This window comes from Rattus norvegicus, chromosome 20 (assembly GCF_021556685.1).
Source record: "Rattus norvegicus strain SHRSP/BbbUtx chromosome 20, alternate assembly SHRSP_T2T, whole genome shotgun sequence".
Lineage (NCBI taxonomy): Eukaryota > Metazoa > Chordata > Mammalia > Rodentia > Muridae > Rattus > Rattus norvegicus.
In genome coordinates, this window is record NC_141553.1 from 30,581,823 (window position 1) to 30,599,055 (window position 17,233).

At 47.1% G+C, this 17,233-nt stretch overlaps 1 protein-coding gene and 1 pseudogene across 5 annotated transcripts in view; one reads left to right on the plus strand and one right to left on the minus strand.

The window, feature by feature from the left end:
- Positions 1-17,233, plus strand: part of Lrrc20 (leucine rich repeat containing 20) — a 108,254-nt gene that overhangs the window by 49,478 nt on the left and 41,543 nt on the right. The window lies entirely within an intron of this gene.
- On the minus strand, positions 2,676-3,090 carry Rpl27-ps8 (ribosomal protein L27, pseudogene 8; annotated as a pseudogene).

The following is a 17,233-nucleotide window of genomic DNA, read 5'->3' on the forward strand; positions in this document are numbered from 1 at the left end:
CAGCAGTGAGGAGGAGACTCTCTTCTGCACTGGCTGGAGCTTGAGCATTCGGAGTCCTTAAAGCCTGCCTATGCAGTGACACACTTCCTCCACCAAGGCCACACCTACTTCAACAAGGCCACACCTCCTGACAGTGCCCCTTCCCGTGGGCCAGGCATATTCAAACCACCACAGAAGAGCTTAGCTGAAGTCCCAGAGCAGAATCTTCAGGGCTTAGACCCTGAGTTGGGCCATCTCGCAGTATTAGATCAAAGAAAGGTCTTGTAGTGTTACGTCCAGCAGTAACCCCCACCCCACCCCAGCAAAGTCTTATTGTAGCCCAGGCTGACCCAACTCTATTTGATTGAAGAAGACCTTTAGCCTTACTATCCTTCTGCCTCTGCCTTCTAAGTGTTGAGATTATATGTCCATCTTCTATGGTGCTGGGGGGGGGTCAAACCCAGGGCTTTATCATACTGGGTAAGCTGTACCCTCCATCCCTGGGTGTTTGCTTTCTAGACAGAGAGGTGGTGGGGATGTCAGGGTCCCAGGAAGAGCACTTGGGTTGCGGCGTCTTTGGGCAGAGGGAGATCTGTGTGCTTTTCCTATCATCAGTCCAACACTTACACACCTGCATTCTTTCAGACCTGAGTCTGAAGTTGGGGAAACAAAGGTGCCCTGGATTGTAAGGTACCCATCCTTAACACTGCCCCGCACCCCGAGGGCTCAGATGCTGGTAAGGGCAGAGTGAGGGAGGTAGACTGCGGGGCCGAGGAATTGATACTTCCCAAGAGCAGCAGAGGCTGGAGGAAGAGATTTCAGAGAGCCCTCTTCAGAGAGCCCTCAGCAGCAGCTTGAGAGAAGAGCTGCTCAGGGCTACCCCCACCACCACTGTGCTCTCTCTAACATCATTGGATCAGACGCCTGTTGAAGGATGCTGTTTGAACTCTCATCTCCACTCCCACCAGCTCCTGACTCCTCTATCCCTCAGCTTGGGGTTTCAAAGGGAAAGCCAGCTCTGTTAGTTGGATTTCATACAGTGGATTGTAGGCTGCAATGGTCAGGAGCTGGGCGGGGGGTGGGGTGGGTGGGTGGCGGGGACAGTGAGTGCTTGAGCCAAGCAAGGCCCACTTGGCTCTTGGAGAGATAGCTCTGAGGCCAAGTCTTTGTTGTGATTTCTCTTTCAACAGTGCGCGCACACATACACTCACACCCTGCTTTATGTGTGTGGAGAAGGAGATAATAGCGTTGTTGACAAGACTCCTGTGCTGTCTTCTGGGCTCTTGACAGAGCAGCCTCCGTGCTACTATCGCCCTGCCTCCCTCAGAGACTCCCAAGAGTACCCTGGGGGCTCCTTGGCTTCCCAGGGTTGGGGCCTCTTTGAGTCTACTGTCCCATCTCCCTAACTCATTTGATATGAAATGAGAAGGCAGGACCTTGTCTGCAGTGCCTGAGGCTCAGCTGGTTGGCTGGGTGTCTAGCATCTAGGATACCTTTGGTTCAGTCCCTAGAAGTGCATAAACCACTTGTGTACCTGGGATCCCAGAACTCCAGGGCTAGGGGCAAGAGGATCACGAGTTCAAAGTCATCTTCTGCCTCCTGGCCCATGAGAGGCCGGCCTGAGATATGGTAGTATGTCTTGGAAACAAAACAGCAGAACCTGAGTGAGGGAAGGGGTCAGGTGGGTCTGGGGAAAGAGAACTCAGTGTCTGGGTGTGGCTCTTCTGTGTATGTGTCCGAATGCTTGCTCTCTGGTCTCACAGCTCTCTTAATAGATTGTGTCAGGACCTGCTAGGTAGGAGGAGTGTAAGGCATACCTAATGCACACCTAAGGATACATACGTGTGTCTCCCCGCCCCATGAGGCACTTAGAGATCCCTGTCCTTGTAATCTGCTATGGAGCAGGAAGCCAACCCATCAGATGCTCTTGGCAGAGGCTCCAGAGAGGGCAGGGGGCTAGGAATGCTTCTTAGCGGAACAAAAGCAAGGGTTTTAGTCTGAGTGACTGCTTGGGCAACTGCTAACGGCTTGTGAAAATCAGGCATCCTTGGTGGGGCTCTAGAATTGGGAAGAGGTAGGTTTAGCTTTCTCCCCATGAGCCATAGCTGGATATGGAGAAAGAAATCAGGGAAGCTCACCCAGGTGCGATAGCTCAAGCCTGTCAGCCCAGTACTTGGGAGGTAGAGGCACAACCCAGGGGTTCAAAGCCAACCTCAGCTGCATCATGAGTGTGAGGTTAGCCTGGGCTAAATGGGATCCTGTCTTAGCAATATTTATCCTGCCTCCCCCAGCCCCCCAATTTCAGAAGCTGTGCGTCATTGAGTCCTGGCCCTTCAAAGCCTGTTACAGGGGCTTTTGCTTGTTGAACAGTTGCTGTACACAATGGTTCCTATGATGTTGACTTAAGTGAGCAAGTGTCTTAGCTAGGGTTTCTATCACTGTGACAAAACACCATGACCAAGAAGCAAGTTGGGGAGGAAAGGATTTATTGGGCTTACACATCCACACTGTAGTCTATCGCTGAAGGAAGCCGTTTTCTCACAGAACCCAGGACCACCGTCCCAGGGATGGCAGCACCCACAATAGGCTGGGCCCTCCTTTATCAGTCACTAATTTAAGAGGATGTCCTACATCTGGATCTTATGGAGGCATTTTCTGTTTTTCTTTTTTCTTTTTTAAATTTTTAATGACGAAAACAAAAATACATCTAAAAGCGAAGCTTCTGGAAAAACCATTTGTTCTTCCCTGTCTTGTATCACTCCTCGAACTTGATCTTGGCCTCCTGCCTAGCCTTGCATTTCAACACTGGGTCTCTGAACACAACCTTGTTGATGACAGTTTTGTCCAAGGGGATCTCCACAGAGTACCTTGTGGGCATGAGGTGGCTGTAGTTAACTTAGAGGACCTGATCTCGGATCGCTTGGTGATTTTCTTCTTGCCCATGGCAGTTGTCACTCTTAGCAGACAGCGGTCAGTTCCAGCCACCAGGGCATGGCTGTAAGGTTGGTCTGAGGTGCCATCATCAATGTTCTTTACAGTGACGGCTTTGCGTCCAGAGTAGCGTCCAGCCAGGATAAGCACCACTTTCCAGGGTTTCATGAATTTGCCCATTTTAAGAGCAAGCAGCCAGCACTCAGCAGAAAGGCATGGAAGAGTTTTTTTTTTAAATTAAAGTTCCCTCTTTTCAGATAACTCTGGTTTGTGTGTCCTAGCCGGCACATCGGGTGTCCTGGGGCTAGCAGGTCCAGGTAATTGGCTTCCTGTGCTACAGATTGTGAATCAGTATTCTATTTGATAGCGGCTTTCACTGTTGTCAGTAAATTCAGTCTTTTGTGAGGCGGGAGTGGTAGGAAACACCTGTAACCCTACCTGGGAGACAGAAGCAGGAGAAATAGTTCAGGATCATTCTCAACTTCATGGAAAGCTGGAGGCTAGCCTGGGCTAAGAAACAAAGAGCAGAATTCAGTCTCTCACACCTTTGCCTTTTTACCCTGTCCAGTGGATGCTCACAAGTGTCTGTCTGGATCACCTTGTGGTACAGCCAAGCAAATAATGGTACAGGAATCCACATTCACTGGGTACTCAAATCTCCTGGCCCTGGGCATAGGGGTTTCTTTTTTCTTTTTAAATTCCATTTTATCATTTTGTGTGTATGGGTACTTAGCCAGCATATACATCTGTACAGCATTTATATTCCTGATGCCCAAAGAGGCCAAAAAAGAATTTTTGTTCCTCTGGAACTAGAGTTACGGACAGTTGTGGGCTGCCACAAGGCCACTAGAAGGCTCCCTGGAAGAGAAGACAGTGCCCTTAACCTCCGAGCCACCTTGCCAGCTCACTCCTCTCCGCCCATGATTTGTCATTGTAAGGCCAGCTCCGTTTGGGAAGGATGAGATTTAGAACTACATAGAGACAGCCCCCCCCAACCCCCCGAGGTCCTCACTGTTTGACAGGGGAGGCAGATGGACTAGGCAGCAACATCGAACCTTACAGAGTTATCTGCTGATGGCTTGCCAGTGAAAGACTCCGAGGCGTGGGTGGGATCTCAGGAAGCTCTAGAGAAGTAATTTAAAGTGGGGATTGTTAGATGAGGAGGTGCTTGCCTGGTAAGTAAGGTGGGCTTTCTGTAGCAGCCTTCAGTAGGTGAAAGGTCTGTTTGGCAAATGAATGTTAAAAATGACACAAGACCAAACTGCAGAGCGGAAGGATGGAACATGTCCTCAGGGACTGGCCTGAGGGAGCTAGCTGCTTAAGCAGGGACATTTGAGAAGGGTCCCGGCAGGATGAATTGGGGTTTGAAAACCCAGTAAGGGACATTGAGGACAGGAGAAGCACTGTGGGGCAAAGTTAAAGCAAGCCCACAGATGCAGTCAGTGAGACCAGCCTTGTATAAGCTAATCTTCAGCCAGGTCCTAAGGAGCCTCTGAGAAGATGGGTCTTCTCTCCTCAGGCAGGGGCAGAAGGGCTGGGCCAGCTGAGAGTACATTGTTCTGGACAGAGTTGGGCCAGGAGGCTTGGGCTATCTGGTCAACCAGCCTGGGAGCCTCTGTGGAGGATAAGCTAACACAAAGTCTATTGTAGAGAAAACAGGCTTGGCAGAGCTGGGCTCGGGGACAAGGCTCTGTTTGGATTAAGTATCAGGGAGTAGGGTCAAATGTGGGGTGACACCTGATCCTTATAATGTGAAGTTGGGATGTTGGGAGTCTTATGATTTCCACGATGATGAACTTATTTGACCCAAGATGGTCATCTCACATAAACCAGGCTGACCTCCAGCTCTTTATGTATCCAAGGATGACCTTTGACTCCCAGTCCTCCTGCCCCCACTTCCTCTGTGCTGCTGGTTCGACAGGTGTGCACCACTGCACCCAGCTGTAATGAGCCACATTGTCCTTTGTTTCTTGTCTCTTTCTTTGTCCTTCCCTAAGCAGTGTGTTCTCTGAACCCTCCAGCTGACAGGAAGCCCAGGCACCCTGTGAAGCTCCAAGACTGTGCTATGTGTACTTCTGCTCAGGCTGCAGGCCCCCCTCGGGGCCTATCTGTTGAGGGCTTCTCAACTCTACAGGCTGCTATTGTCCTCACCACAGGGGCCTCCAGGCAGCAACTTCTTTGATTATTGCCAGAGAAAATTACAATTTACCTCATTGCCTCAGCCAAGCAGACAGGTGCACAGGGAGCTTCATCCTTCTCTGTAGCAAGCCACTGGTGGGAGAGGGCCGCACTGCCCTGCTCATGATGGGGGCTTAGGAGGTTTTGGGGGGACTGGGACAATGTGGAAAGTATCCTAGGATGGCTTAGTTCCTGGTGTTCTAGAAGGAGGCTATGGGGGAGTTCTCTGGGGCATGACAAATCTCCCTAGCTGAGGACGGATTGAGCCATCCTCACATAGACTGTCAGATGGCAGGGCCAAGTGTGACCACTTCATGCTGTGTAGACCCTCACACTAACCTTTCCCCCAGCTCATGCCCTCAGGCAAGGATAGAGAAAGGGGCTGGGCCACCTGACCAGACACAGAACCACTGCTGAAATGGGATGTCCATATCTTAGCTGTTTCCGGGGATTAGTCGGAACTACTGTGCAGGGCACACATATTCTGCCTCTTCAGCATAGATCCCGGTCAGAATCATGGAGCCCAGAAAAACCCATCTCCATGGGGCAGCCATCATCGCTGTCCCTAAGAATTCTATCAGGAACGGAGGAGGTGACAGAGGAGTGGTGGTCTCTGGCTGGTGCTTTCTGTCCTCACTGGTGTCTGACCCTTAGTTATACAACAGAATACAAGTTTAAATGTTTGCGGTAACTGCTACGAGACAGAAAGATCATCTGCCAGAGGCAAATAGACCTTAGAGTTGAAAGGTACCAGTTCAGTTCCCCTCAGAAGGGAGCGGGTGCCATCTGCCATTCAAGCACCCGCATCCTGCCTCGGACTCTCTCGCCAGGGCAAGTGTGCTGGGACACGGGGGTGGGGCATACCCAGAACACAGGGACAGAGTGCTGGGACACGGGGGTGGGGCATACCCAGAACACAGGGACAGTGTGCTGGGACACGGGGGTGGGGCACACCCAGAACGCAGGGACAGAGTGCTGGGACACAGGGGTGGGACACACCCAGAATGCAGGGACAGTGTGCTGGGACACGGGTGGGACACACCTAGAAGGACAGTGTGACTGAATTATCTGTCCTCCAGCTCAGTTCCCAAGCTCACATTTCCAAACCCTGAGTGACAAAGGACTTTGCATTTCTCTCCAGCCCTCATCCCAAGCTCTCTGCACAGATTTACTTTGCTGCTGAGCCACAGGCCCCTCTGTTCTGCACCCCCACTCCCTTCCGTTTCCCTCTGGTTGCTCGCAGCCCCACCATACCTGCCCAACTCCACCATGTCGTTTGAAAGAGCTGGTCCTGTCTGCCTGTTTATTTTTGAATAGACAGTAGACACACAATGCAGTGGTCCAGTCAAAGGGAATAATAAGGGAAATAGGACTCTCTCCTCCCCCAGAAATCTAATTCCCTGCTCAGCAGCAGCTGTCTCTGCCAGCCCTAGAGATGTTGCTGGCCCATGAAATAGAAATTCTTCTATTATTAGTGACATTTACAGCATCCCAGAGCAGGCATCATTGTGAACCCTTTCCAAGTATAAATTGCTTAAAATTTTTACAGCCCTCTCACCTTTTCTCTTCCTCTGCCTCCTTTCCCCCTCGCTGTGTTTCTAGATCTATTGATATTCTTCCCTTTGCTCAGAGAGCACAAGGAACTCGCCCAAGGTCACACAGCAAGAGGGTAGAGCTGAGACCATTCACTAGAAAAGGATACGTGTATCTTTTTACGTCGTCATTGTATATTTCTTTAACTCAGGGTTAATGTTCGTCTAGTTAGGGATGTAACTCATTGGGTAGAACAAGCTGTAGTGTGGTTTCCGGGTGTGATCCTTAGCTCCACCTGTTGTGATAGAACCACAGCTCGGCACTGTCCATCTGGACAGGCCACACCAGGCCAATGTAGTAGGAGAGGTTTGTTGTGGGGGAAACGGGCAACGGAGACAAAATGGGAGAAAAGAGAGAAAAGAAGGGTAGAAGGTCAGAAAGGGTCTGCCTTTTATTCAGACTGTGCCGTAACCCTCGAAAGTAAAGGTAGGAGGTAAACCAAATGGACCAGGGGTGGGGGCTGGGAGCTGGGAGGGGAGATGTATGGCCATTGCCATGGCAACAGATGCACAGGTCCCTGTCACCTATGGGTGACCTCATCACTGGGTTTGGAGGCGAAAGCTGATTCCTGGTACCAACACTGCCTCAACCTGGCATGGCGATGTTTGCCTGTAGTGGTAGCACTTGAAAAGTACAGGCTCAAGAATCAAGAGTTCAAGGCCACCCTCTGCTGCCTAGTACATATGAGTCTCGCCTGGGCCATATAACATGGGAACAGCACTGAGAAAACTACTCTACGAGACTCTCTTAGGTTAGGGCTTTACTGCTGTGAAGAGGCACCATGACCAAGGCAACTCTTATAAGGACAACATTTCGGGGCTGGGGATTTAGCTCAGTGGTAGAGCGCTTACCTAGGAAGCGCAAGGCCCTGGGTTCGGTCCCCAGCTCCGAAAAAAAGAACCAAAAAAAAAAAAAAAAAAAAAAGGACAACATTTCATTGGGGCTGGCTTACAGGGGTTCAGTCCATTACCACCAAGGTGGGAGCATGGCAGCATCTAGACAGGCATGGCACAGGAGGGGTTGAGGGTTCTACAGCTTTATCTGAAGGCTGCTAGTGGAAGACTAACTTCCAGGTAGCCACAGTGAGGGTCTTAAAGCCCATGTCCACAGTGACACATTTCTTTCAACAAGGCCACACCTTCTAATAGTGCCGCCTCCTGGGCCAAGCATATACAAACCATCACAGAGGCCTTTATGGTGGCAGAATGCTCAGCACTTTCTTTTAGTCACAGGCCCGCTTGCTGTCCCACAGTTCACTCAGGAGTATGTTTTCTGGAAGCTTGCCTGTTGTTTTGTTGTAAGACCCCAAAGTGGCCCTACCTCAGGAGAGCCACCCACAGAGCACAGATTGACAAAGTGACCGCTGCAATAGCATGAGGGTGTAAGGTTTTTTTTTCTTTTTTTAGGAGCTGGGGACTGAACCCAGGGCTTTGCGCTTCCTAGGCAAGCGCTCTACCACTGAGCTAAATCCCCAACCCCTGGGTGTAAGGTTTTTAATCCACGTACGTGGGGTTGCTCATCCATGCAGGGAAAGGCAACCCTGAACCCCAAAAGCACACAACCTTTATTCCTTACAGAGGGCAGGCTTCAGCAACAGGGTTAGCTGGCCTATTCTCATTGGTGGAACACAGGACAAAGGATCTGGTCAGGTATTGGCTGGTCTGCTCAAGGGGCTGTTCTTGGCTTAGTCACTTTCCTCATCCAGCCCTGCACCTGGCCTTGGAAAATCTCTGGGAAAGGGCTAAGTTGGCACATCCCTTAGAGCGGGGGTGGGGGGGTGAGGGGGTGGGGGATGGTGGTAGGGGGAGGAGGTAGGGGGGTGGGGGGGAGAACTGGGTGGTTGGGGCAGGGTCAGGATGACACCTTGTGGTTGTTCTCAGGATTCACCACAGGCAGGGGTGGGGGGGTCTTTCCAAGAATGGTTATCTTTGTTTTGTCCTAATTAGCTCGGCCTTGGTCAGTGAGGCCTGGTCATTCTTGACTCAATATCTTGATCACCAAAACTATATCATATCGCTGGGCATCCTGACATCAGATGTATCACTCAGAAAGGTCATAGGTTTGTCATAGGCATCCTAACCCCCAGATGTATTTCTCAAAAACTTGTTTTTTGGAGCTGGGGACTGAACCCAGGGCCTTGTGCTTGCTAGGCAAGCACTCTACCGCTGAGCTAAATCTCCAACCCCTACAGCTTTGTTTTTAACATCTGTGAAACTTTATTTCTTCAGTTTCCTTTCTGTCTTAACATCCCCGGAAAGCTGGGTGTGTTCTACTTGGCACCACCCATGGTCCCCTGGAAAAACACTGAACTGCCCCACGGACATCTAGCGCTGCCAGAGTAGGCAGGAACACAGGATCAGAGCCTCCTTGCTGGCTGAACCTTGCTGGGTAGAGGTGTGTGGAGTTGGCACATGCCCCTGTAGAGCGGCCGCGCTGTCACTACAAGGCCAGCCTTCCGTGTCCCCTAACAGAATCGGCTGTTTCTCTCTTCCTCCAGGGTTAATCGCAGTCAGCCCTGGCAGCTGTCCAAAGCATAGCGGAGTCAAAAGGGATAAGAGGAACTTGATGAAGGCAGGTTTCATCTGACAAACACTGGACACCACAGCTAAGGGCAAGGAATTGTCATTGAGCAAGGAATTGTCACTGCTGGGGCTGCTGACACCTGGAATACCTCCAGAGTGGCATGCAGCAGGCTCTTCTCCCAAAGCCCTTCTGTTGTTGGAGTCCCTGGTGCCTAGACTGTCCTTCAGACTCTGGCCCCTCAGTCATGAGACACTGGGCAGGATGGATGGGAGGGAGGATGGGATAGGGGTTTCCAGAGGAGAAACCGGAAAAGGGGGATAACATTTGAACTGTAAATAAATAAAATACTCAATGAGAATTAAAAAAAAAAAAAAAAGGAGGAGGAATGTCAGCACAATCAGATCAAATGGCCAGGACTGTGTTCTCTGACATAGAAACAGTAGGCAGAAAACACAGGGTTCCAGAGCAGGCCATACGGAAGACAGACAGCCTTGTGGGCCCCGGATGGATGTCTGTAAGTCTCACTCTTTCCCCTCCTGCTTTGTGTAGCCCTAACAAAACTCCCAAAGTGGAGCAATTTCCAGAGCAAAATGGTTTGGCTCCCAACTGGGGCAGCTACAATGGTTTGAACAATATGGCTCTGGTTTCCTAGCTAGGGTGCCTGACCGTACCACAATGTAGCTAAGAGGCTGGAAGGGAACTGGCCACGTGCAGAGAGGGAGTCGCTGCGTGGTGGCTTCAATTTAAAGTGACTCACACTCTTGAGGACTCTTCCACCCTGTGAGAAAGGCAGGGGTCCCTTGATTCACAGTCCCCCCATCCCCCATGATAAACACCTCATGCTTGGTACCCCCACCTCCCCCCACTATTTGAGACGGGGTCTCTGTAGCTCTGGCTGGCCTGAGACTCATTCTGTAGACTCAGACTCACAGAGATCTGCCTGCCTTTGCCTCCCCAATGCTGGGATTAAAGACATGCGTACCAACACACCTGGAACACTGGCTCTAATCTAAGTTCCCTACCCTAGCACCCTCCTTCCTCAGGGGTTAGGCTTTGGGGAACACTCAAACCTAATCTGAACCATGGTCAGAAGCATTCATGCCACAGTGATCCTGTGAGGTTAAAGACAGTTTGTTCAGTGCTTAGTAGCCATCATCCTTGTGACAGGACTCAAAATCACCATGGAAACACCTCTGGTCATCTCTGGGAAGGTCCTCTCAGAGAGGAAAGAAGACCCAGGCTGCATGTGGGCGGCACCATCCCCCATTCCAGATACAATTTATTCTGAGACCAGCCGGTGTTAATCTCTCTCTGGTTCCTGACCCCGAACACCTTGTGACCTTTTACCCCACCTCCTGCTACCACTCCTTATTGCCATGACAGTGTGCCGCTCCCTCAAACTGTGACCTACAAGACACCCTTCCTTAAGTTGTTTTTGTTGGGTGTTCTGTTACAGTGACAGAAAAGTAGCCAGTCCACCTGTGTGGGCACAGGGACCGTTTTGATGAGCTGTGGTTCCGGATAGGATGACAGTTACCTTGGGAGGCTCAGTCACAGAGAGAGGCTCCTACAGGAGAAACTTCAGCAGCACCCGAGCTGAAAAGATTTAAGCCTTCAGAGATGGGGAGACAGGAAGCTCAGGTGGCCCATCTGACCCACCACGGGTAGACGTTCTGGGACTCTGGATCCATGGTCAAGATCTATGCCACAGAAATAGGTGTTTTGGTCAACAGTAGTGACAAGACCTGTCTTCAGCTATTGAAGTGGCTCTCACCTTCACACAAACTAGGTTCACGATGCTGGTCCTGGGCTTGCTCTAGTCTCAGGAGTTAACAGGGGCCATGCAGGGACGGCAGTTAGCATGATATGGGGCCTGCAGAGGTGCTTGGTGGCAATCCTTCGTGGTTTAGAGCATTTTGAGGGATTTGGGCGTGGAAAATTCCAGACAAGCCAGATGTGCGCGTCTGCAGATGTTCGGAGCCTTACACGCTAGTTTCCTAGATCTGACAAAGCAAAAGATCCGCAATTAAGTACGAATTTCAGATTAGCAGTGATTGAGCTTTCTAGATAAATGTGGCCACTGAGACATACAGTGTGAACTCACATTAAAAAAATCATTTATTTTTTATCTGAGATTTGGCCTTGATCAAATGTATTGTGTTTTATCCTGAAACTATCCCAGTAGCTGTAGCATCTGTTGCTCAGTCTCTGTTTTTATCCAGTCTCTGTGTGGGCTGTCCCAGTCCCTGTGTGGTCTGTCCCAGTCTCTGTGTGGTCCATCCAGTCTGTGTTCTTTGTATGGTCCATCCCAGTCTCTGTGTGGGCTGTCCAGTCTCTGTGTCTCTGTGTGGTCCATCCAGTCTCTGTGTTGTGTAATCAGTCACTTGGGCTAGCCCTTTTGAAGTTAATTTGCGTGCATGTTTTGGAGAAATCTGTTGCAGTTTAAAAAAAAAAAAAAGCGTCAGGACTGGTTTCCGAGTTCTCACTCCGCGAAGATTCTCGGGAGCCTCCTGCTCTGGCTGTTTCTCTGCCAGCTGCTTTCACACACTGGCCCCTTGGCAGGTTGTTACCACGCCTGATACACACATCACATTCCATGGTCCACACTAGCCCCAGGCATTCTATAGCCTAGCATGGCTTCCAGAACTGAGACAGGTTGTCTCTCTGCCCGCCGGGAACTTTGTGCATACCCCCTGTAGCCCAGTAAAATCGAAGCTCTAGAAACTTGTAGTTTAACAACTAGATTCATATGTTAAATTCTCAATCTACAGTACATCCCCAGAGTAAATTCACTGTCAATTAATAAAGATAGAAACCTCCCACCTAGACAAGATAAAGTTGGCCTAGACCACTTGGATTAGACTCATCCTCTGTCTCCAGCTTCCTTTCCTTGCTCCTCCTCCTACTCTCTCCTTCCGGGACTTTTCCCCACCTACCCTTCCTCCTCATCCAATGATAGGCTTCGCCTTGTTCTGGACCCGCCTTGCTGCATAATGACATCACCCTACAGAAATTAATAACAGTCAGTCTTGGAGAGTGAATCACCCAAGTTTATTTGCTTTGTGAGGACATTGATGTCTCACCTCTTAAGAGGTTCTCCCTGGTCAGGTCTAATCCTTGTAAGTTTCATTGATATCCATGTTTTCTCAGTGTATTTTCCCTGTAGATACATAAACACAACCCCCATCTTAAAAGTATTGCCGGTTGCCTGTGTGTCAACACAGCAGATCGGTTCTTCAGCTTTTGCCTCTCAGCTACTGTTGTTCCTTTTTCACCAACATTAAAAAAACTGAAAGTTAACAAAGCATTATTCAGTCTGTCCCTCAGGGTTTTTACTCTCCCGTTTTGTTTAATAAGCATTTCCTTTAAGGTGCGATTGACTCTTTCTATGATCACTTGCCCTGTGGGATTGTGTGGTATACAAATACCATGCTTTATATTGTAACATACAAAGAGTTATTTCGTTGGATACATGTGCGGGAACAGTCATTTTTAATTGTGCAGGAATCCCTATAATTGACACTTTCAATGAGTACGTAATAACACAATCTTCAATCAGCCCTTTCAGAACTTAAAGCAGTTGCCCATTGAAACACTGAGTACATGCCAACACTGCAGTGTGTAGACTTTTGTTTTCCAAATTCTGCCAAGTAGAAAACATCCATCTGCCAGATGTCATTTCTTTTGGAACCCTAGGATCACTACCAGCAGGTGACAGAGTTTGGTTATATAGAGAACATGTAGGACATTTTTTTTTAATTATTCCTTTTGCTTGTTGCCAAGTGATGAAAATTTTTTTCTTTAAATGTTTCCCATTAACATGATGTTTCTCATGAAATTTTGAGGCTTCTAACACATTTCTTATTAGCAATTGGTTAGTTTCATCATTTCCTTGAGCTTACGAACCATGCAAACCTATATGAGTATGAGTAACATATAACGGATGGTTTCTACTTCTAATGGCCTTTTGCAATTATTGTATAAACAACAAAGTTAATTCTGAGTTATCAGGTACAAATTCAGCAGTCTCTATATGCAAAAGAATTCTTTCTGCCCATAAATAATCCATAATTATGTTAAGAGATTCAGGATAATCTAATAATATCATAAGGATTGTATACAATTCTGATTTTGAACTGATGTAAATGATGTATATGTATATGACTTTGGACCACCTTGCTTATTTTATCTGATTTATAGCTTGCCATCCCCATCTTATTTGCATCAGTATAAAATGTTGGTGCCTCTGGTGTTCTCTTTTATATATACATACATATATATATGTACATATATATGTATATATATGTGTGTGTATGTATGTTCATATATATATGGAAGAATCCAATTTATTCTTTTTAAAAACTATATATTTGTTTTTAGGATACTTGTTATTGATTTCACCCAAGTAATTATTACAAGCTCTTTGCCAATCCTCACTGATCATCCATGATGACATAATCTCGGCATTTGTAAGTGGTACCACAATTTTGGCTGGATCTGTTCTTGACAATTGATGTAGTCTTAATCTACTTTTTATAATCAATTCAGAAATCTTTTTCTATATATTCCTTTTTTAATTTGTTTATAAGGTAAGAAAATCCATTCCATAATACTGTCTTCCCTTTGCATAATGAGCCCAGTGAGAGAATGAGTTGAAGGCAAAAATGACCAAAGGAAGGGGTTGGGGATTTAGCTCAGTGGTAGAGCTCTTGCCTAGCAAGCGCAAGGCCCTGGGTTCGGTCCCCAGCTCCAAAAAAAAAAAAAAAAGACCAAAGGACAATCAAGTTTAGGATGGATTCGATCCACATATGCTTCTTGCAGTCTTTGTTCTACAAGAGCTAACTCTTTTTCTGCTTCAGCTGTTAGACATCTTGGACTGTTTAAATTTGAATCTCCTAGTAATGTTTGCAACAACTTACTTAGCTCATATATACTTCATCTAATTGTAGACCTCAGCCAGTTAGTGTCTCCCATTAATTTTTGAAAATCGTTGAGTTTGCAATTGGTCCCTACAGACCTGTACTTTCTGTGATCAGATTTTTTTGTTGATTGATTCTATAACCCAAATAACTAAGTAAATCTGCTCTTTGTATTTTTTCTGGAGCAGTCTGTGACTCCCAGCATGGCAGAATTCTTTGTGTTACCTTAAATATGTTCTGTAAAACATTTTGTTAGAATAGCCAACAAAATGTCATTCAGGTAATGGTAAATGGAAGATTGTAGGAATTGCTTATGAATCATTCCTAATGGTTGTTGTAGGAAATATTGACATAAAGTTGGACTACTTAACATTTCCTGTGGAAGTAACTTCCAGTGGTATCTTTTCATTGGACCACTGTTGTTGCTAGTAGGTACTGAGAAAGTAAGCCTTTTCCTATTGTGAAAAAAAAAGCAGTCTTTCACGTCAATTATTATTATAGGCATGTTCTCAGTGACAAAGTTGGAAAAAGAGGTCTAGGCTGTAAAGGACCTATTGGTTGGTACCTTATTAACTGCTCTTTTTTTTTTTTTTTTTTTTTTTTTTTCGGAGCTGGGGACCGAACCCAGGGCCTTGAGCTTCCTAGGCAAGCACTCTACCACTGAGCTAAATCCCCAACCCCCTCATTAACTGCTCTTAAGGGAATTATCATCCTTCATTTACCTGATTTCCTTTTTACAACAAACACTGGAATTCTATAGGCTGGTAGACCCTTCTCTAGGTTGAGCCTCCAGCTGCCCTTGTACCAGTTGTTTAAGTTTTGCTTTTGTTATGGCCACTGCTCTTACCATACAGGTCTGACTGATTACCATTTTAGGGGCAAGGCGGTCAGTGTGTCAGCAGTGGATGCTTTTTATTTTTTATTTTTTTTTTTATTTTTATTTTTTTTATTAACTTGAGTATTTCTTATATACATTTCGAGTGTTATTCCCTTTCCCGGTTTCCGGGCAAACATCTCCCTAATCCCTCCCCCTCCCCTTCTTTATGAGTGTTCCCCTCCCCATCCTCCCCCAATTGCTGCCCTCCCCCCAACAATCTAGTTCACTGGGGGTTCAGTCTTAGCAGGACCAAGGGCTTCCCCTTCCACTGGTGATCTTACTAGAATATTCATTGCTACCTATGAGGTCAGAGTCCAGGGTCAGTCCATGTATAGTCCTTAGGTAGTGGCTTAGTCCCTGGAAGCTCTGGTTGCTTGGCATTGTTGTACATATGGGGTCTCGAGCCCCTTCAAGCTCTTCCAGTTCTTTCTCTGATTCCTTCAACGGGGGTCCTATTCTCAGTTCAGTGGTTTGCTGCTGGCATTCGCCTCTGTATTTGCTGTATTCTGGCTGTGTCTCTCAGGAGCGATCTACATCCGGCTCCTGTCGGCCTGCACTTCTTTGCTTCATCTATCTTGTCTAATTGGATGGCTGTATATGTGTGGGCCACATGTGGGGCAGGCTCTGAATGGGTGTTCCTTCTGTGTCTGTTTTAATCTTTGCCTCTCTATTCCCTGCCAAGGGTATTCTTGTTCCCCTTTTAAAGAAGGAGTGAAGCATTCACATTTTGATCATCCGTCTTGAGTTTCATTTGTTCTAGGCATCTAGGGTAATTCAAGCATTTGGGCTAATAGCCACGTATCAATGAGTGCATACCATGTGTGTTTTTCTGTGATTGGGTTACCTCACTTAGGATGATATTTTCCAGTTTCAACCATTTGCCTACAAATTTCATAAAGTCATTGTTTTTGATAGCTGAGTAATATTCCATTGTGCAGATGTACCACATTTTCTGTATCCATTCCTCTGTTGAAGGGCATCTGGGTTCTTTCCAGCTTCTGGCTATTATCAATAAGGCTACGATGAACATAGTGGAGCACGTGTCTTTTTTATATGTTGGGGCATCTTGTGGGTATATGCCCAAGAGAGGTATAGCTGGATCCTCAGGCAGTTCAATGTCCAATTTTTTGAGGAACATCCAGACTGATTTCCAGAATGGTTGTACCAGTCTGCAATCCCACCAACAATGGAGGAGTGTTCCTCTTTCTCCGCATCCTCGCCAGCATCTGCTGTCACCTGAGTTTTTGATCTTAGCCATTCTCACTGGTGTGAGGTGAAATCTCAGGGTTGTTTTGATTTGCATTTCCCTTATGACTAAAGATGTTGAACATTTCTTTAGGTGTTTCTCAGCCATTCGGCATTCCTCAGCTGTGAATTCTTTGTTTAGCTCTGAACCCCATTTTTTAATAGGGTTATTTGTCTCCCTGCGGTCTAACTCTTGAGTTCTTTGTATATTTTGGATATAAGGCCTCTATCTGTTGTAGGATTGGTAAAGATCTTTTCCCAATCTGTTGGTTGCCGTTTTGTCCTAACCACAGTGTCCTTTGCCTTACAGAAGCTTTGCAGTTTTATGAGATCCCATTTGTTGATTCTTGATCTTAGAGCATAAGCCATTGGTGTTTTGTTCAGGAAATTTTTTCCAGTGCCCATGTGTTCCAGATGCTTCCCTAGTTTTTCTTCTATTAGTTTGAGTGTATGTGGTTTGATGTGGAGGTCCTTGATCCACTTGGACTTAAGCTTTGTACAGGGTGATAAGCATGGATCGATCTGCATTCTTCTACATGTTGACCTCCAGTTGAACCAGCACCATTTGCTGAAAATGCTATCTTTTTTCCATTTGATGGTTTTGGCTCCTTTGTCAAAAATCAAGTGACCATAGGTGTGTGGGTTCCTTTCTGGGTCTTCAATTCTGTTCCATTGGTCTATCTGTCTGTCTCTGTACCAATACCACACAGTTTTTATCACTATTGCTCTGTAATAAGCAGTGGATGCTTTTATAAATTTAGAAACTCCATCCCTGTGATGTCCTGTGTTTGGCCAGTGGGCACAGCTTATGGTGTTCTCAATCACCTGTATCAATTAGCATATCACCCCTGATTTCCTCATTTGCTCCCCCTGGAATTGCAGAAATATTAACTTGAATACCCCGTTGTTGTAAAAGATCCCTTCCCCATAAGTTTATGGGTATGTCAGCCACATAAGGTCTTAACTACCCCATTTGCCCTTCTGGTAC